Below are 21,668 nucleotides of genomic sequence, written 5' to 3'. Positions count from 1 at the left end.
GCCTGCCGCGGGTACTTGGCCCTCCCACACAAGTGAGGCACCATTTTTACCGGGAGACCTGGGGGAACGCTGGGTGGTGGTAAATTTGTGTGAGCCCGGTGATGCCACTACTTTCCCACCCCAAAATGTGTGAAAAAAGTGATTTTTTGAGCAAAAAATGATGTTTGCAGGGGATTCTGGGTAAGGAAACGTTGGGGGATCCACGCAAGCCATACCTCCCTGGAAGCCGCCGGGTGTCTAGTTTTCAGAAATGCGTGGGTTTGCTAGGTTTCCCTAGGTGCCGGCAGGGCTAGGGTACAAAATCTACAGCTAGTCACTTTGCCAAAAAAAGGGTCATTTTTCACTGCAAAACCACGTTGCGTTTTGCGCCGTTTCCTGTCGCGGGCACTAAGCCGACCCGCACAAGTGAGGTACCATTTTTCTCGTAGGACTTTGGGGAACGCAGGGTGGGTGGAAATTTGTGGATCCACGCAGATTCCAGAACTTTCCATCACAGAAATGTGGGGAAAATGTGTTTTTTTTGTCAATTTTTTACGTTTGCAAGGGATTCTGGGTAACAGACCATGGTGGGAGGCAGTCAAGTCACCCCATCCTGGATTCCCCTGGGTGTCTAGTTTTCAAAAATGTATAGGTTTGCTAGGTTTCCCTAGGTGCCGGCAGGGCTAGGGTACAAAATCTACAGCTAGTCACTTTGCCAAAAAAAGGGTCATTTTTCACTGCAAAACCACGTTGCGTTTTGCGCCGTTTCCTGTCGCGGGCACTAGGCCGACCCGCACAAGTGAGGTACCATTTTTCTCGTAGGACTTTGGGGAACGCGGGGTGGGTGGAAATTTGTGTATCCACGCAGGTTCCAGAACTTTCCATCACAGAAATGTGGGGAAAATGTGTTTTTTTTGTCAATTTTTTACGTTTGCAAGGGATTCTGGGTAACAGACCATGGTGGGAGGCAGTCAAGTCACACCATCCTGGATTCCCCTGGGTGTCTAGTTTTCAAAAATGTATAGGTTTGCTAGGTTTCCCTAGGTGCCGGCAGGGCTAGGGTACAAAATCTACAGCTAGTCACTTTGCCAAAAAAAGGGTCATTTTTCACTGCAAAACCACGTTGCGTTTTGCGCCGTTTCCTGTCGCGGGCACTAGGCCGACCCGCACAAGTGAGGTACCATTTTTCTCGTAGGACTTTGGGGAACGCGGGGTGGGTGGAAATTTGTGGATCCACGCAGATTCCAGAACTTTCCATCACAGAAATGTGGGGAAAAAGTGTTTTTTTTGTCAATTTTTTACGTTTGCAAGGGATTCTGGGTAACAGACCATGGTGGGAGGCAGTCAAGTCACCCCATCCTGGATTCCCCTGGGTGTCTAGTTTTCAGAAATGTATAGGTTTGCTAGGTTTCCCTAGGTGCCGGCAGGGCTAGGGTACAAAATCTACAGCTAGTCACTTTGCCAAAAAAAGGGTCATTTTTCACTCCAAAACCACGTTGCGTTTTGCGCCGTTTCCTGTCGCGGGCACTAGGCCGACCCGCACAAGTGAGGTACCATTTTTCTCGTAGGACTTTGGGGAACGCGGGGTGGGTGGAAATTTGTGGATCCACGCAGATTCCAGAACTTTCCATCACAGAAATGTGGGGAAAATGTGTTTTTTTTGTCAATTTTTTACGTTTGCAAGGGATTCTGGGTAACAGACCATGGTGGGAGGCAGTCAAGTCACCCCATCCTGGATTCCCCTGGGTGTCTAGTTTTCAGAAATGTATAGGTTTGCTAGGTTTCCCTAGGTGCCGGCAGGGCTAGGGTACAAAATCTACAGCTAGTCACTTTGCCAAAAAAAGGGTCATTTTTCACTCCAAAACCACGTTGCGTTTTGCGCCGTTTCCTGTCGCGGGCACTAGGCCGACCCGCACAAGTGAGGTACCATTTTTCTCGTAGGACTTTGGGGAACGCGGGGTGGGTGGAAATTTGTGGATCCACGCAGATTCCAGAACTTTCCATCACAGAAATGTGGGGAAAATGTGTTTTTTTTGTCAATTTTTTACGTTTGCAAGGGATTCTGGGTAACAGACCATGGTGGGAGGCAGTCAAGTCACCCCATCCTGGATTCCCCTGGGTGTCTAGTTTTCAGAAATGTATAGGTTTGCTAGGTTTCCCTAGGTGCCGGCAGGGCTAGGGTACAAAATCTACAGCTAGTCACTTTGCCAAAAAAAGGGTAATTTTTCACTCCAAAACCACGTTGCGTTTTGCGCCGTTTCCTGTCGCGGGCACTAGGCCGACCCGCACAAGTGAGGTACCATTTTTCTCGTAGGACTTTGGGGAACGCGGGGTGGGTGGAAATTTGTGGATCCACGCAGATTCCAGAACTTTCCATCACAGAAATGTGGGGAAAATGTGTTTTTTTTGTCAATTTTTTACGTTTGCAAGGGATTCTGGGTAACAGACCATGGTGGGAGGCAGTCAAGTCACCCCATCCTGGATTCCCCTGGGTGTCTAGTTTTCAGAAATGTATAGGTTTGCTAGGTTTCCCTAGGTGCCGGCAGGGCTAGGGTACAAAATCTACAGCTAGTCACTTTGCCAAAAAAAGGGTCATTTTTCACTGAAAAACCACGTTGCGTTTTGCGCCGTTTCCTGTCGCGGGCACTAGGCCAACCCGCACAAGTGAGGTACCATTTTTCTCGTAGGACTTTGGGGAATGCGGGGTGGGTGGAAATTTGTGGATCCACGCAGATTCCAGAACTTTCCATCACAGAAATGTGGGGAAAATGTGTTTTTTTTGTCAATTTTTTACGTTTGCAAGGGATTCTGGGTAACAGACCATGGTGGGAGGCAGTCAAGTCACCCCATCCTGGATTCCCCTGGGTGTCTAGTTTTCAGAAATGTATAGGTTTGCTAGTTTTCCCTAGGTGCCGGCAGGGCTAGGGTACAAAATCTACAGCTAGTCACTTTGCCAAAAAAAGGGTCATTTTTCACTGCAAAACCACGTTGCGTTTTGCGCCGTTTCCTGTCGCGGGCACTAGGCCGACCCGCACAAGTGAGGTACCATTTTTCTCGTAGGACTTTGGGGAACGCGGGGAGGGTATAAATTTGTGGATCCACGCAGATTCCAGAACTTTCCATCACAGAAATGTGGGGAAAATGTGTTTTTTTTGTCAATTTTTTACGTTTGCAAGGGATTCTGGGTAACAGACCATGGTGGGAGGCAGTCAAGTCACCCCATCCTGGATTCCCCTGGGTGTCTAGTTTTCAAAAATGTATAGGTTTGCTAGGTTTCCCTAGGTGCCGGCAGGGCTAGGGTACAAAATCTACAGCTAGTCACTTTGCCAAAAAAAGGGTCATTTTTCACTCCAAAACCACGTTGCGTTTTGCGCCGTTTCCTGTCGCGGGCACTAGGCCGACCCGCACAAGTGAGGTACCATTTTTCTCGTAGGACTTTGGGGAACGCGGGGTGGGTGGAAATTTGTTGATCCACGCAGGTTCCAGAACTTTCCATCACAGAAATGTGGGGAAAATGTGTTTTTTTTGTCAATTTTTTACGTTTGCAAGGGATTCTGGGTAACAGACCATGGTGGGAGGCAGTCAAGTCACCCCATCCTGGATTCCCCTGGGTGTCTAGTTTTCAAAAATGTATAGGTTTGCTAGGTTTCCCTAGGTGCCGGCAGGGCTAGGGTACAAAATCTACAGCTAGTCACTTTGCCAAAAAAAGGGTCATTTTTCACTCCAAAACCACGTTGCGTTTTGCGCTGTTTCCTGTCGCGGGCACTAGGCCGACCCGCACAAGTGAGGTACCATTTTTCTCGTAGGACTTTGGGGAACGCGGGGTGGGTGGAAATTTGTGGATCCACGCAGGTTCCAGAACTTTCCATCACAGAAATGTGGGGAAAATGTGTTTTTTTTGTCAATTTTTTACGTTTGCAAGGGATTCTGGGTAACAGACCATGGTGGGAGGCAGTCAAGTCACCCCATCCTGGATTCCCCTGGGTGTCTAGTTTTCAGAAATGTATAGGTTTGCTAGGTTTCCCTAGGTGCCGGCAGGGCTAGGGTACAAAATCTACAGCTAGTCACTTTGCCAAAAAAAGGGTCATTTTTCACTCCAAAACCACGTTGCGTTTTGCGCCGTTTCCTGTCGCGGGCACTAGGCCGACCCGCACAAGTGAGGTACCATTTTTCTCGTAGGACTTTGGGGAACGTGGGGTGGGTGGAAATTTGTGGATCCACGCACATTCCAGAACTTTCCATCACAGAAATGTGGGGAAAATGTGTTTTTTTTGTCAATTTTTTTATGTTTGCAAGGGATTCTGGGTAACAGACCATGGTGGGAGGCAGTCAAGTCACCCCATCCTGGATTCCCCTGGGTGTCTAGTTTTCAGAAATGTATAGGTTTGCTAGGTTTCCCTAGGTGCCGGCAGGGCTAGGGTACAAAATCTACAGCTAGTCACTTTGCCAAAAAAAGGGTCATTTTTCACTGCAAAACCACGTTGCGTTTTGCGCCGTTTCCTGTCGCGGGCACTAGGCCGACCCGCACAAGTGAGGTACCATTTTTCTCGTAGGACTTTGGGGAACGCGGGGTGGGTGGAAATTTGTGGATCCACGCAGATTCCAGAACTTTCCATCACAGAAATGTGGGGAAAATGTGTTTTTTTTGTCAATTTTTTATGTTTGCAAGGGATTCTGGGTAACAGACCATGGTGGGAGGCAGTCAAGTCACCCCATCCTGGATTCCCCTGGGTGTCTAGTTTTCAGAAATGTATAGGTTTGCTAGGTTTCCCTAGGTGCCGGCAGGGCTAGGGTACAAAATCTACAGCTAGTCACTTTGCCAAAAAAAGGGTCATTTTTCACTGCAAAACCACGTTGCGTTTTGCGCCGTTTCCTGCCGCGGGCACTAGGCCGACCCGCACAAGTGAGGTACCATTTTTCTCGTAGGACTTTGGGGAACGCGGGGTGGGTGGAAATTTGTGGATCCACGCAGATTCCAGAACTTTCCATCACAGAAATGTGGGGAAAATGTGTTTTTTTTGTCAATTTTTTACGTTTGCAAGGGATTCTGGGTAACAGACCATGGTGGGAGGCAGTCAAGTCACCCCATCCTGGATTCCCCTGGGTGTCTAGCTTTCAAAAATGTATAGGTTTGCTAGGTTTCCCTAGGTGCCGGCAGGGCTAGGGTTCAAAAACTACAGCTAGACTCTTTGCAAAAAAAGTGTAAATTTTCAGTGTGAAAATGTGGTGTGTTCACCTTAGGTTTTGAGCCACTTCCTGTCGTGGGCACTATGCCTACCCACACAAGTGAGGTACCATTTTTCTCGGGAGACTTAGGGTAGTTCAAATTTGTAAAGCAACTGTTATTACCTATTGATTTTTGATGCATTTCTCCCTTCCAAATGAAAGACATTGTGTAAAAAAAAAGTCATTTTGAAAAATGACCAATAATTGTCATGCAAATATGAGTATTCCCAATTTCGAAAATGTGCAAATATGCACTGTTTCTGAACTCTGTAATTTGTTCCCATTTCAGAAATACATAGGTGACTTTCATACCGATTTTTCCATGTATACATTTTCCCACAATAATTGCTATATACCCGGACCAAAAAAAAAACATTACAAAATGCTGCTCATTTTTCTACTCTGGGTTCGTTGGGCTCTTGGTGAACCTACAAGTCCTATATGTCCCCACAACCAGGAAGGTCTACCGGATGTAACGGTACATTGCTTTCAAAGAGATGTCATAATTCGAAGAAGTTACAGGTAAAAACGTTGACTCAAAAGGCTGCTTTTTTCAACAAATTTTTAATTTTTCCTATATTTGCCTGTAAATTTCTATAAAGAAACCTTGATGGATCTACGCAAATGACCCCTTGCTGAATTCAGAATTTTGTCTACTTTTCAAAAATGTATAGCTTTCCAGGATCCATTATTGTTTTGTTACCCTTTTCTACCGTTAACTGGAAGGAGGTTGAAAGCACAAAAAATAGCAAAAATAGGGTATGTCCCAGAAAAATGCCAAAACTGTGTAAAAAATGTTGGTTTTCTAACAAAATTCTGTCATTCCCTAAAAGCTGGAGAAATTGTGATTTCAGCCCCACAAACCCTTTTTTGATACCATTTGCAGAGAAAAACCCAGAAGCTTTCATTTGCAGCCCGTTTTTCACATTTTTCACAAAAAAAAAAAAAAATTGCTGTATTTTGACTAATTTCTGGGAACCCTCTAGGAGAATCCACAAACCCTGGGTACCTTTAGAATCCCCAAGATGTTGGAAGAAAAGGACGCAAATTTGGCGTGGATACCTAATGTGGTCAAAAAGTTACAGGGGCCTAAGCGCGCACTACCTCAAATAGCCCAAAAAGGGCTTAGCACAGGAGGGGAAAAGGCCTAGCAGCGAAGGGGTTAAAGGAAGACCTCTTTTCTTCCTTGTTTTTGTAATTAAATCACCAACAGGGGCCCTGCGTGTGCGTGGCCTGCCCCTCCCACTTTTTCCCCTGGCAGCCGATGAAGCAGGAGGGGACAGAGAGACCTTCCGCTTTGGAGCTGGTGAAGCGCCTGTCAGCGAATGATTTATGCTGGCAGATGACGCTGGGGAGTCTTCACTAGATAAACAAGCAGTAACAGCTGCTGATACCCGGCCCGCCGCCGGCCTCTTCTGTTGTTCCAGCTCCACCCACGCCTCAGAGAGCACACCGGGAACAATGAGGTCTTCACGCCCTGCCACGCATAAGGTGCGTATCGCTTCTCTCAGGGAAGCAGCCGCCTCCATTATTAGCAGAAAAGCGCGCTAATATTTAAATATAATAAATTAAATTGCCAAGCGACCAAAAAATGTTTTGCCCTACCTTTCCTCACGAAGCGGTAAGCGCGCCACAGAGAGTTCTAGACCCTCAGGCTCGCGCTAAGACCGCCGACCAATAGCAAGTGCCTGCGAGTCCTTGGGCCATACTACTGCCCGAAGCTCCCCGGGGGTGGACAATCTGCGATTGCCACCCCCAGGAGCCCTCATTGCAAATGCTTGTTTTTGTTATCGGACTAACCAATATATATCATGCTGAGGAGGGACAACGCAGGATCATTTGATCCCTTACAGATGTTGCCTTTATCCCACCATCCTTTTCAAAGTGTACCAATTATAAATACCACCTATTATACTTTTAGGCTAACTCCTAAAACCATTCTGAAACATAACACTGAACAACGTCACTGGTAATCCTCTTCCAGGATCCTACAGAATGAGCTATGATGCAGTGAATATAGCGGTTGGTCCATATGAATGCCACTGAAACACAGCACGCCATATTTTCAATTAGTCCAACAAAAGTTATGACAAACTGAGGTGTTCGTATTTTGAGTCGGGAGTAACATGGCCGCTATCAGTTTTCCAAGCAGTTGCAGCCGCGAGCTACTACACCCAGCAGTTGGTCACGGATATTAATTAATTGGGTTATGATTTATTTCCACAGTTCGTCATTCTCCGTCAGTATCTTTAGGGGGGCGGGGTAAGCGTTAGGGGCGAGAGAGGTGCTGGCTGCTATTAATCAGACATTAAGTGTGCTCGTGTTTACACAGCAGCTGAGACACAGTGGAGGTTTCCCTTTGTTTTACTAATCCCCGATATATCCCTTCAAAACACTTGGAGGTGCCTGACTCCTTCCGTGTCCGTTTACAAATTATTTAAAATGTACACGTGCGTGGTTGATATTAAAGTTTAACAGAGAGAGTCCGCGTACTCACTTGTAGACGCCAAGTAAATGTGTTTCCGTGAAACAAGGAAAATACAGCTGCCTTAGCTTGGTACACAAGGTAAGAAGCAGCGAGGACCATGACACGTTCACATTCCAATTCAGGGACCCTCGTCGCAATTCTGAAATTAGGCTGTTTATCCTGTTAAAAAAAGGGAACTGAGGGTGTAACTTTCTCAATGGAGTAATCTATGTGTGTGTTGACATGATAGTGAAGAGGTCTGTGCTAAGAATCTATACCCCCAAGCAATGTGAGGTGCTCATAACGACAGAATATTGCTAAAATGCACATCATGTCTCTCCCTTCTGCTTTACCCCTTTCTCTACCTACCTGAGTGTCTGTTTTTCACATTCTCTTACTCATATTTTTATCTCTTCGAATGCAGCGTCCTTTACAGCATTGAAGCTTTGCCAAGTGGCCAATATGTTTAAAGTGCTCTCTGTTAACCTTTTTGTATTGAGGAAAAACTCCCAAACACTTTTTTTAGTACAAAAAACAAACATCCGCTGCACTTGTGTCTTTCTACACTTCTCTTGCTTTGCATGGGGGACACAGACGAGTGAACACTGTCTTTCTCCCATTCCTAATTTAATGGGGGAGGGGGGATTTCTGAGAGCTACAGAGATCGAATATGGACTACCATTGTACAGTAATTCAAATATTGATTCCAAATTTGCCTCTAAATTCAGAGGTGCCCACAAAATGCGGAGCCATTTCCTGTGATTAAAGTTTTAACATTAGGGATACAGGACCAACATTTCTAATTTAAACTTATGGGGTAATATTGGGGTAAATTATAACAGCCACATGCTATGAATTTGGAGGTCTTAATATTAGTTCAATGGATAGAAGTTCGATTCAGCCAACCATAGCTTATCCAATCCGATGGGCTATCTGTACCCTAAACTCAGTTTTTAATCGACCCAATATGGAAAACAGGCCATTTGAGTAAAGGGTCTGAAGCCAGAGATACTATTTTCCAAGTTCCATACATTTATACTCTGTAGCCAGCTATACAATTGGTCACGTGTTTTACTCTCATACTGTAGCCTGAGATACCGGAGTACGAGTTTCATACTCTTACCCTCTCCAGAGAAAATTACGGTAAATAACGGGATGGAGAAAATTTGCCACATCGACGTGTTGAGTTTTACCTGTGTCATTCAGTCATCTCTACAAAGAAGAACACAGGTTCTGCTCTGTAATGTGGTCTTACATCTTATGTAGAGTGGTCCATTGATAACTTGATGTAATGTTTTAAATCTTTCCTTCTGTGTCCAAACGTCAATATAAAATCATTAGTATTCAATTTTGCAATCACAAATGTCTCTTACAGTGCCTCCAGTTCATTATTTTGTTTAAACTTCAAATGCAATAAAATAAATAACTTCTATAGAGGATGGCTTCACTGTACCCAGGGATGTTTGGTACCAATCATCTTGTCTTAATAAATCCACACTGATGCCAGTGTTGGTTTTATTAATAAATACACACAGGGGACATGTTAGAAGGTTCCCTGAAAACCTACCAAACACTGGTGTGGTCTCTGACTAGTCTTAAATGTCCAAAATAAGTGATGGAATGCACTCCTTTTTTTATCCCAGTTTTCATCCTCGTAAATGTTTCACACTGGCGTGCTGACTGGGCGCAGGCCTTACCCCGATGGCACGCTTATGTAAATCCATGAGGTATGGAGCATCGTTATGCCCCAATCCCAGTTGCACAGCGATGTCCATAAGTATACAAAAATACTCCGATTCAATGATGTCGTCCATTTTTAACCATTTAATAACAGTTTCATCCAATATGTTTTTACCAACCACACCAAATGAGAGGACACCAGGACCTACCAGAGCTATGCCGTAGCAAGAGGTATTGGACCTCCTACAACCGGCACTGAGACGAAGAGTCCAATCCGGACTCCAACTAACCAGGAAGCAAGCACCCACCGAGGGACATTGAAACCCCTGAGACCCACTTAATGAATGGCCCAAGTGTCCCGAAATCGTCCCTGCAACCTACCTGCCCATGACCGCGAAAACAAGCTTGACGCACTGAGCCAGGCTGACCTATCCGCTCCATACCCAGCCTGCTGGCCTGGGTACCGACAAACCAGCTGTGGTCCTCAGGCCCTTTTATTTGGGGTCCCCCGTAAATACAGGTCAGTCCCCTTATACAGCCTGTTTTGGGGTGGTCTCCTTCTCCGTAGCACATCAGCTACCAACGACCTCAGCACCCTGCTCCCGGCCAAATCCGGGATGCTCCTGACAAACCACTGGTGGAATATTGGATATTGGCCTGCTGCTACTCTAAACTTCAAAGGTAAAACCCTAGAACTGACGGTAGGATTTTATATTTTTTTCTATAGACTTTCATTGGGCGTATTTGCGCACAATAGTGAGCTATTTTCCGAACTTTGAAAATTCATAACTAAAAAAAATACTTGCCTGTGAACAAAGTTCTTGGTCTTGAAAATTATATAAAAATCAGTATTATTTTTGCAAATTGGTCTTGATTTATTCTTGAGTGTGTGTGCTTTATTGCCATTGTGAGTACAACAAATGCTTATCACTACCCTCTGATAAGTCTGACTGCTCGCCCACACTACCACAAATAGAGCATTAGTATTATCTACTTTTGCCTCCATATAGTTGAGGACCAACTGTACTCTCTGCACAGTGTACTTCATTTTAGTGCACTATATAGCGAGTGAGCTATCTACATCATCCCAGGTTTCTGATTTCAAATATCTCTGTGAGTCACCTTAAAATAATTGACACTAGAATCAGAGGATGCCAAACATTTGCTGCTCTTTGTTCAGAAAATGATAAACCTTTGACTGCTAATGAGCTTCACGTCCTGGGGACGACACTGAGCAGATAGGAACTTTTAACCACCAGAACTGCATGATGCTACTTGTAACAGGTATGTGCTTGTAAAACTACAGCAAATCTACAAGTAGCAGAATACAAATTTACACAAGTTAAGAAGCAAAAAAGTGGCTGGACATGACCTGGTCAAAGGAGGTTCTCTGCTTACCCATTATCTTATTTAAAGTGCCATTGACCAATGTATCCGCCTGCTGAGCCGCAATCCTTGTGGTCTTTTGGAGACTACCACCTGTTGGAAAATTTGCAAACTTCCCTAGAGACCAATACACTTCACCTCCAATCTTATGCAGTATATTTCAGTGAGAGGTTTCATGTCTAGATATTTCCAAGATGTCTGTTGTGGACACCAGGTGGCCATAGTAAACAGACTGTGTTATTTTGGATTATTTAATCAGAGCCCTTCAAAACAGCTTGGAAAGCATTAGACTTTCTAGTCAAATTCTTTGAAGACTGTGCTGTGAATTTTACAGTGTATTTTTAAAAATGATTCACAAGTAGAGATGCTTCCTCCACCCCAAGTACTGCCAGGCAGGGTTCACCTTGCTCAGTTGGGGCTATTTAGAATATGGTACAAGGTGAAGGGTAATTTATTCTTCTAGTTTCTCCCACACATACACCCTAGAGGTAGCTTACACAGAGGCTTATAAATGTTTGGTCACACTCATTCTCTGGTCTTTGCTGCACAACTAGGGTAATTGAAGTGCTAGACGTGCAATAGATGCAGAACATGTACTTTGGAAGTGATTGCACACAGTACCTTATGTAGGTCTGATCACATCTGTTAGACTTGGCATTGTTTGGCGTGCTTCCCCTGAGTTTTTTGCTTTCTGACCACCCGGTTCTGAGTCTGTTTGTGCTAGCTTAGTGTTTCTGCGCACTTTTCTCACTGCTAATCAGTGGTAAAGTGCAAGTGCTCCTGTGGTAAAATGTGTTATGGATTAGTGTTTCCATGATTGGCCTGTTTGATTTATGTGTCAGTGCCTAGTAAAGTGCACGGCGTGTGCCAGGGCCTGTGAATCCAATGCCATTGGTGGGCTGCAGCACGGGATTGTGCCACCCACACAAGCGGCCCGTAAAAGGTAACTTAGACCCGTCATTGCGGAGTCTGCGCACAGTTTGTAACTGCCATGTTGACTTGGCCACTGCACACACTTGCCAGTCCCTCACCTTCCCTTTTCTTCCATGTCAGCCACCCCAAAGGTAGGCCCAAGGTACCCCTGTGGGCCGGTTGCAGTGTATGAGAAAGGTAGTGTGAGAAGTTGGCCTGATATATGCTGTCCACTAGTCCAAACAACCCCTTATTGGTTATAGGTTAAAGACAACCTTTATTGAAAGCTATCCTAGTGGTAGATATGGAGAGCAGCCTTCAGGCTAAGTCTTGAAGGAATGTAAAGCAGCTTGTTTTACCAGTCTATAATCTCTTGAGTCACTAAATGAAAGATATCCACACCAGGTATATATATATATATATATATATATATATATATATATATCAAATATATGTGTTTATTACTAAACACACCCTCCTAGTCTCTTTATGAGACTAGAGGTTAAAACACATAAGTTGCACTTCAATAATCACAGTAAAATAGCACAAATGCACGTCAGGCCCTAGGGGCAAGCCAAACCATATACTAAAATAGTGGTATAAGAACCACGACTTAACTAGACACAAGGCCTAGAGCCTGTAGAATCGCTGGGTCCCCAAGGAACCACCCAAGGTAGTGACACAGGGGACCCACAGGGGCCGTGTGCAGTGTGTGAACACAGCCGCGAGCTCCCGTTATCTTCTATGGGGAAAGTCGTGGTTAGATTTGTTTTTATTTTTTTAATTCTTTTTATTAAACCAATTCGACAGTCAGATAGCATATATTCATTGGCAGGCGTCATCAGTTACAATCGGCCACAAATTATACATCTCAATACATGTTTACAATGGAGTTTCAAGCTGATTAGGGGGTTACATGAGCCTCATCCGCAGCTAGTCTGCTAGGTGGGGGATACACATCTCCTCTGTAGTGGTTCCAAGCTCCCCACACTTTACTCCACTTTCCGGGACAACCCCTGGCCACAAACACCGCCTTTTCCCTCAACATGCACCAGTCTAGATCTTCCTTCCATTTTCCCAGACCGGGTGGCTGTACCGCCCCCCACAATTACGCGATGTTCCGCTTCGCTATCATGAACGCCAGCGTAGCCCACTGTGTAGTGCACACGTTGAGGTCCATAGGCTCCCAGACATTGAGCAGGCACCTACGCGCCTCTGGGTGGATGTCAACCCCTAGCACAGCCCGCATAACTCGGTGCACACCTTCCCAATACTCTGCTATCTGCCGGCACCCCCAAAGGGTATGGAAAAAAGTCCCTAGTTCCCCACACCCCCGTCTACACTCCCCACTTTCCGCCCATCCCATACGAACCAGCCCAGGACCCGTTATGTATGTCATATGCAAAATATTGAGCTGAACCAGCCTAAGTCGGGCCTGTGTTGCCACCACCCTGGGGGAGGAGACTGCCTCCTGCCAGTCCTCATCGTCAAGTTCGTGGCCTTCAGCATTCCATCTCTCCCTAAGGCGCACCAGTGGATCCTCCATATTGTTGATTAGCTTCTTATAAATAGGAGAGATGGTTTTCTCTGGGATATTCCCGTCTAGGACCCTAGTCTCCAATGGTGACGCCTCTGGTAGCGACCCACCCTCTGGGATCTTTGCCAATAACGCATGTCGGATCTGCAGATACCTGAAGTGCTCGGTGTCTGCCATGCCATATTGCTCCTTGAGGGCAGCGAACGATAGAACCGCGCCCGTCCCCACATGTCCTTGATCTGCGTGATCCCTATAAGATCCCACTTGTCAAAGCCCTTGGATTTCCAAAGGCTCCCCAGTTTTTCGGAACTCCACAGAGGCGTGGCCTGCGTCAGCCTACCGTCCCATCCCAAATGCTTATTGACCGTATGCCACACCTGGACTGTGTAGGCGGTAGGGCCTGTCAACGAGTATCTACCCGGCCTTGCATACAGCGCCCTAGTATAGTCTCCCCCCGGTATCAGCCACCTATCCATGGCGTAACCGGGATCACCAGGGTCGGCGTGCATCCCATGATTAATCGCAGCCAGCTGGGCCGCCCAATAGTACTTCCGAATGTCAGGGAGACTAATCCCCCCCCGTCATACCAATTCAGGGTCAATTTGGTGAACCCAATCCGCGGTCTGCCATCCCAAAGAAGCTTCCTTTGGAGGCCCTCAACCTCCTTAAAGTAGGACCCCGGGACCGGGTCCATTGTGTTGTGGAGCACGTACAGGAAACGCGGAAGTGCCATCATTTTGAAGAGGACCGCTCTCCCCAGCATAGAGAGAGGAAGGGACCTCCAACGTGCGACATCTGTTTTGAGTCGCTGCAGGGGCGGGTCCAGATTGGAAGCAAAACGCCGCCCCGGATCCAGGGACACATAAATTCCGAGGTAACGGAAGCCATCTACAACGATTGTGATTGGGCAACCCGACGGTATCGCTGGTGGATCACCTGCCAGCACATATATGACAGACTTGGACCAATTAACTGTGTACCCGGAATATCTACCAAAGATGGCTAAGACGTCCAACAAGCAAATCAGTGACGCCCTTGGAGAGGCAATGTAGAGCAGGACATCGTCCGCATATAGGGAGATCTTGTGTTCCCATTCAGCGGTCCACCGCAATCCACAAATAGATTGGTCTTGTCGGACCCAAGCTGCCAGCGGTTCGAGTGCCAGTGCAAAAAGCAGCGGCGACAGGGGGCAACCTTGACGCATGCCCCTGCCTAGCTGGAAGTCTTTGGACTTCCGATTATTCACTACTACCCGGGCCATCGGTTCAGAGTGCAAGAGTCGGATCCAACTCAGGAACACCGGCCCAAATCCGAATCTGCGCAACACCGCAAATAAATAGGGCCACTCAACCATGTCGAAAGCCATGGTAGCATCCAACGAGACCAGGGCCGCCGCTTCCTGTATCATCGGCACCCTACTCAACACCCCATGCAGGCGGCGCAGGTTAAGGGCCGTATTGCGATGCGGCATAAAACCCGATTGATCCGGGTGCACGAGAGCGGTTATTACCTTCCTTAGCCTCGTGGCCAACAATTTTGCCAGTATTTTAGGCTCCGCGTTAAGGAGCGGTATAGGCCTTTAGGATCCTCGGTGTGTTGCAGGTTTACCCTCTTTGTGTATGACGACTATATTGGCGACCCGTTGATCATACGGAAGCATTCCCGCATCTCTGCTGTACTCAAACATTGCACGGACGTGCGGGGCGAGTTTATTTGCCGCCAACTTGTACAGTTCGACCGGGATACCGTTAGGACCCATGGCCTTCCCGGAGCGCACCTCACGAATCGCCTGCGCCACCTCCTCATCCGTCAATGGGGACTCCATATAGGCCCTGTTTTCGTCCGAGACTATGGGGAGCTTTACATCCCTCATCATTTCACTATTTTCCTCTTCCGTGTATGCACCAGAGGCAATATAGATCGTGCGGTAGTAATCAGCGAATACGTCGGCAATGGCCTGCGGCTCGGTGATAGGCTGCATATCGTCGCCCTGTAGTTCAGGCACAAGACGCGAGGCCCACTCCCTCTTGTCTAGCCATGCTATCAGCTTCCCAGCTTTGTCCCCTAGTTCATATACCCTGCTCTGGATCCTGCCGCTCTGAGCCTGCGCCCTACTCTTAGCAACAGCATTTAATTCTTCCAGCCGCAGTCTCAACCGGTGGAGGCCCTCAGGGGTCACTCCCCGGGCCATCTCCTCCTCTGCCCTCAGCACCTCTTACCAGCTCGGCCTGTCCATCTCTCTTCTTCCCGGCTATGGCAGAAACCATCTCGCCCCTAATGACCATTTTATATGCCTCCCACAGAGTCTGCGCAGAGTCCACCGTGCCTCCGTTTTCTCGGAAATAGGCGTCTGTGGCTGTAATGGCAGTCTTACGGACAATGGGATCAATCAGATGCCATGGGTTTATCGGGGCTAACTTCCCGGCCGCGAAGGTTCCCATTTTCATTTGAAGCCACACGGGGGAGTGATAAGAGATACCACGCCCCAAGTGACGGATCTCCTGGATGGTATGGGCCTGTGACGCCGGAACCAGAATGTAATCAATGCGAGACAGACTACGGTGCACGCTTGAAACATGTGTGTACTGTGTCTCATTGGGGTTGAAGGTACGCCATCCATCTACCATTCCCGTTGTTTCCAGAAATCCGGACAGCTACTTCTGAGCGGGCTGCAAACCGCGCGGCGGGTGCCTGTCTACCTCCCCGGCCACCACCGTGTTTAAATCTCCCCCTATTACTAGGACCCCCAATGGGAATGTCAGAAAAATGGAGCCAAGATCCTTAAAGGCATCCGCCTGCAAACCGGGCGGGACGTACATGGAAAGAAACGTTGCCGTTCTCCCTTCCCACTGACCCGAAATCCCAACATATCTGCCACGGACATCCGTCCATGTTGCCGTTATCGCGAAAGGGAAGGAGTTCTTCACAAGGATACCCACCCCTCGAGACCCAGACGTGAACCCCGAGTGTGCCACCATGTTGTACTGAAGAAGGACCACATCCGGAGCGTGCCTCTTAACAAACTGGCTTACCATCCCTCGTTTCAGTTTATCCCCCAACCCGTTCACATTCCAACTGAGGACTTTGATCCCCAAGTCTCGCTCATTCCCCATTTCTCCGGTGTGTCAGACGCCCCCGACGCTCCGCCCACCATTCTGACATTGTCAAAAAACACAAAACAACAACAAACTGAAATACAATAGCAATCCCCAACCGCCCCCCCACCCTGCACCCCTGCTGACTGGGACCACCCATATAAACTGGCAGAGTGCCTGTCGCCCTGAACCCTATCCCGAACACAACTAAATTTAGAACGGAGGAGGTAGCCCACTCACCACCCCCAGGTCCCCATCGTCTAAATGAATTTTGCCCTCAGCGTCCTTCAGCAGTCCATTACTGCGCTGCCCAGCTCCCACTGTTTGAGTCCCTCCTGGGGTCCACGACCCCCATACCTGACCACCAGGGTAGTGTCCAGAGGGCAGTCCGCCAACCTCAAGCCTGCCCCGGTATCTCCTCTTCCTCACCTCCGCGTCGTCCACCGGGCCCACGGTCACGCCGCCCCGCAATCCAATCCGCAGGCCCCTCACGGGTGTCAAAAAACCATACCCTGCCCTCACTTTCCACCCGCAATCGGGCCGGGAGCATCATGGCGTATTTAATTCCTTTATCCCGGAGCTGTTTCTTAACCGCCAGGAAATACTTACGCTGTTTCTGCACCAGTTGGGTGAAATCCGGGAAGAAGGAGAGGGTGGCGTTCTCATAACGCAGAGGAGGCGACGCCCGGGCCAACTGCAGGATAGCGTCTCTGTCTCTAAAGTTAAGCACCCGTGCAATAAGAGGGCGGGGGGGCGCCCCTGGCCTGGGGCGTCCACCCGTGATCCTGTGCGCCCGCTCGATGGTGAAAAACTTCCCAAAGCCCCCGGGCTTGAGGTGGTTAAGAATCAAGTCTTCTATAAAGAGATCCGGTGCAGGCCCCTCCGATTTCTCGGGGACCACCAAAATTCGAATGTTATTCCGTCTAGACCTCCCTTCATACTCGTCCAGCTTGCGCTCTGCCAATGCACAAAATCCCTTGAGATCGTGGACCTCCCGCTGGAGATCCGCCACATCTTCTGTCAGGCCGGCCGTTTTAATGTCTAAGGTCTTGACCTTCTCATTAACTTTGGTGAGGTCCGCCCTGATCAAGTTAACTTCAACGGAGACCGTGTCCAGTTTATGTTCCAGGGACTCCAATTTACATTCAAGGGAGGATTTGACCCCTCCTATGGCGGTCATTACATCCTGCAGGGTCAGCTCCAGAGGGGGACCCCCCGACCCACCCCCCCCCCCCACCCCCCCCCCGGCTCTCAAAGTCTGGCCCTGGTCCACCTACGGGTCCCTGGGCTGCGTGTAGCAGTCCAATTTGTTAGACTGGACCTGTTTATTACCTTTACTACTCCTGGGCTGGGACTTTTTGGTCTCCACTCTGCTCCCCATGGCACCGGCCGGTTCCTGCGGCTCCTCTCCAGCGCCGGGGCACACCCTACTCCGAATCGCGGCTCCAACACCGCCGAAGCGTCCGTCGGTCCGCCGTTCTCGCAGAGTCCGGCGCCTCACCACTCAGGTCTCCGATGCCCCTTGAACAACCACCAAGGATGACCACGGCCAGCCGCCGCCCGTAGCTCCTCTGCGCCACGTCTCAATGTATACCAGAACCGGGGAGCGGGGAAATAGCCAGACAGGCCACCCCCCCGGCCCCCCCAACCTGTGATCACCTCGTCAGGGGGTACTCCGTAGATGCTGCCAGGGGTGTATCTCCAATTCGCCCTCTCAGCTCAGCGATATCTTGGCCAGCACACCCACGTGGCGCGCTCCCTCAGGCACCACACGCCCCCCGGGCAGCTCCGCAGGTCTTCTTGCCGGATCCCCGCCGGCCACAGGAGCGGTCCACTATATATCACCCTGACAGCAGAGCTCTCCCATCCAGCGCGCCCCAAGGACTCTTCCTCGAGGCGCCTCAGTCACGGGTGCTTCGCGAGTTCTGCCGCGGCTCACAAAATCTACAGGCCCGCCTCTCCACTGCCGCCGGGGGGGAGCCGAGGCCAGCACCCGCTGAATGAGAGAGGCGCGGGACTCCCAGCTGCTCCCCCAGTCAAGAACGGGCGGAAAAATTTTCGTTTCACTTTCCGGCCGGGCCCTCCGGACAGCGCCCCGCCTTCCTCGCTTCTCCGCTCCGCCTCTTCTTCAAGCGAGCCCCCGGCCTGAGGTCTCGTTTAGGCCCACACACGCGGCACAGGGAACTCGGCCGATCCGGGGGCTAGAAGGACCGCAGTTGCGGGACTGGGCACCGCTTCCACCGCAGCGTCGATGCACGGACAGCGTGAGCAGGATATGTGACAGGATGATAGGTCCCCGGGGTGGCGACCACGGAGCTCGGCGCTCAAGCGGCCATCATGGTCCGACGCTTGGCTCCTCCCCAGTGGTTAGATTTTTAGAGATTAGGGACACTTAGAAATGAGTCAGGACCAAACCCTTTTGGACTTAGGAAGTTCTAGGGCTAGCACCCATGGGAGCGCTGGAGTACTCGTGTTACCTCACCCAGGGAAGCCGGGAGCATAGGTGTCGGGTCACGTTGTCCATTTCAATGGGAGCTGGCGAAGAAGTGCTGCTGCTGTGAAGATGCGAAGTGTCCGAAGAGATCCAAGCCTGGATCGAAGATGAGAAGAACCTGAAAGCAGAGGGGACAGAGTCTGGGTCACTTGCCAGTGACCAGGAAGGCGATGAGCAGATGCCCACCGATGTCAGGTGAAAGAGGTGAAGCTTGACTCTTCAGCCACGAGGACCAGAAGGCGTCGAGGACGACCAGGAGCTGGATTCGAGCTGTCCCACGAAGGATGTCGAGTGATGCAGCGTCGGTGCCCGGATTGGACACAACTAGCCTTGGCAACAGCAACCCACGCAGAAACGAGAAAGATGCTTCGGTGCAGACCAGCAAGGTCTGTGAGACTCACCACTTGGATGGGAGTTAGGGCACGTCCGGAGCAACCAGGAAAGCCCAAGGAAAGGCAAATTTACCCCCTCAGGGACCCACCAGTCAACAGACCAGTGATTGCGAAGGGACCTCGAGACGAAACACAAAATGACGGCCCACGGGTCACTCGGAAAGACCAGGCCGACAATCTTCGGTGGATTCAGTGCTCGAGGTGGGGGCTACAAGTCAGCCCAAGCACGACTTCAAGAGACGTCGAAGTCAATGCACTTACAGAAATGCACAGTGACCAGGAGTTCCGGTTCCACGCTACTCATGAGGGCTGCGGGTCTCAGCTTTGCTGGGGACTTGGGTCGGCCTCTGAGATGTCTGGAAATCGTCTTCCTGGGCTGCAAATACTTCGGAGTCCGGCGGGAGCTTCGATGATGCAGACCGGCAAATTGCTTCGTTGGTGCCTGCCAAGCAGGGGAGTCACTCCTTGACCCCAAGGGAGATTTTTTCAGTCCTCTGGTCTTGAGCAGAGCGTCGAAGATCCAGGATTCAGCTTCAGAGTTTCGTCCAGGATAATCTAAAGTCCTAAGGACAGGGGCCCCATACTTATACTAAGGTAGGGGGTTGGACATACTCTGGGGACCCACCTATGGGAGGGTTTGGAAAGAGGGGTGGCTACACCCATTTCCTTTGTCCAGTTCTGCGCCAGAGCAGGGGCTGGAAGTCCCTGAACCGGTTTGAGCTGGTCTATGCACAGGGACACCAAATATGCCCCCAGTGCAGGACTTCAAAGCACTCAGAGAGTGCTCCCATCCAGCCCCAATACACATAAGCCTGTCTGGGAGGTGGTTACACCTCCCTGTGACAGGAAACCTATTGTCCAGGCCTCCCCTGCCGGAGTTTTGGTCAGCAGCAGGAGGCCAGACCCGTGTCTGTGGCTGCAGCATCCATTTTGTGATGCCAGGGCTCTATTAAGTTTCTACCGGGTATACCAGTGCTGTCATGTCTCTCCCGCTAGAAGGGTGGGATCATACTCCCACACCAGTTACTGGTGTGGGGGTATGATTCCAAGGTGTTTGACACCAAACACGACATGTTTCCGTGCAGCCAGTCCAAAGTTAGCATTTACCGTTTGGTTATAATGCACTTAAGAGTATATGGTCAGGCTGCACTACCAACATCCGAGAAGGGTCTCCGAACGCTGCAGAGGGGCTCTGCTCATGCAGGGGCACCCTCTCACATAGGAACCAAGCACTCTGCCTTCAGGATTGATAAGGCCTGCCATAGGAGTGACTTATAGGTTTATATGTGGGTATATGGTGAGATATAGTGAACCTATATCTCAGTAAGGGGTGCATGCACCACCTTACCCAGGCTGCAGTAGCAGACCTGTGGTGTCATTTTGGGTGGCTTTCCAGGGGTGGCATAATACATGCTTCAGCCCCTGGTAGGCCTCTGGGGTACCTATGCCCTGGGTACATAGTATACCATATACTAGGGGCTTACAAGGGCACCTCAGTTCCAATCTGAACGGTACCTAAAGTACATTGAATCATTTTAGAGAGGAAGCAGCTAGGCTGGGTCCCTGAATAGCAGGGTCCCAGCCAGACTAAAGTCGAAAAACAGTGAAACACCAGCAAAAAGTGGGGGTAAACATGTGAAGCAGATCCTACTCTCCTACAGGTAGGACATGCCCTGGTGTGTGTGGCATGTCCTGATAGTGAACTACGGCCAATTTCGTTTTTCGCTATTGCAAGGCTACCTGTTCCCTATACGACCGAATGAGGAGTTTGTTCATAACATCTTATATACATAACTGGCCAGGGGAATTAGGTAGGAAAATAAAGTTTAGTATGCCTGTACTCAGAATCTAAAGATGCATCTTTTAGTGAAGGTGATTTTTACATTCTGTGTAGAAAGTAGGTATTTTCTTGCTCAGTCATCCCGTGTGCCTCTGCTGGAATGTGGATTGCCTGTCTGGGTTTTGGATGACAGAAGGCTGGGGAGCAGGAGTGGCTCCAGATAGTCTAGGTGGGTCAGGAAAGGGCTGAATAGACCTGGGCTCCAATTTGGGAAGGGGGAGGAGATTTCCTTGCACCTCAAAGGGCCTGGTCTGCCTCTGACCATGCAGTCTCCATCTCCTGCCAGGAAGTCACACCAGAGAAGGCAGAAATGGTTCTGTCTGGGCACAGACACTCTCTGCCTAAGAGATCAAAGGATTTTGGGATATAAATATTCAGGCCCAGACCCCTGACTTTTAGAACTCTTTTGGATCAAGAAGACTCCCAAGAAGAAGAGCTGGAGAAGCTGTGAGGAGGAACTACTACTTTGCTGTGTGCTTTGCTGTGTTGGCCTGCAGTGGCTGCTTCTGTCTTGGGTAGTGAAAGGAGTGGGCTGAACTTTCTGCAATCTACTTTTGTGAGCTTCTCCAAGGGGTTGAGGTATAGCTTGCCCCCTGTTTAAGAAGTCTCAGGAACAGTAAAGTCTTCAAGCTTTTCTGCTCTCAGCACTGGGGACTGTGT

At 49.2% G+C, this 21,668-nt stretch overlaps 1 long non-coding RNA gene across 2 annotated transcripts in view; it reads left to right on the top strand.

Annotated features, from left to right (window-relative positions):
- Positions 1–6,557: 6,557 nt before the first annotated feature.
- Positions 6,558–21,668, top strand: part of LOC146871444 (uncharacterized) — a 71,220-nt gene continuing 56,109 nt past the window's right edge. For both annotated transcript variants that reach the window (XR_014959555.1, XR_014959556.1), the window contains exon 1: positions 6,558–6,696. This is a non-coding gene — a long non-coding RNA (uncharacterized LOC146871444). The remainder of the gene's footprint in view (positions 6,697–21,668) is intronic.

This window comes from Triturus cristatus, chromosome 1_1 (assembly GCF_964204655.1).
Source record: "Triturus cristatus chromosome 1_1, aTriCri1.1, whole genome shotgun sequence".
Lineage (NCBI taxonomy): Eukaryota > Metazoa > Chordata > Amphibia > Caudata > Salamandridae > Triturus > Triturus cristatus.
The sequence above is the reverse complement of the archived record's forward strand: the minus strand, read 5'-3'. Positions and strand labels throughout refer to the sequence as shown.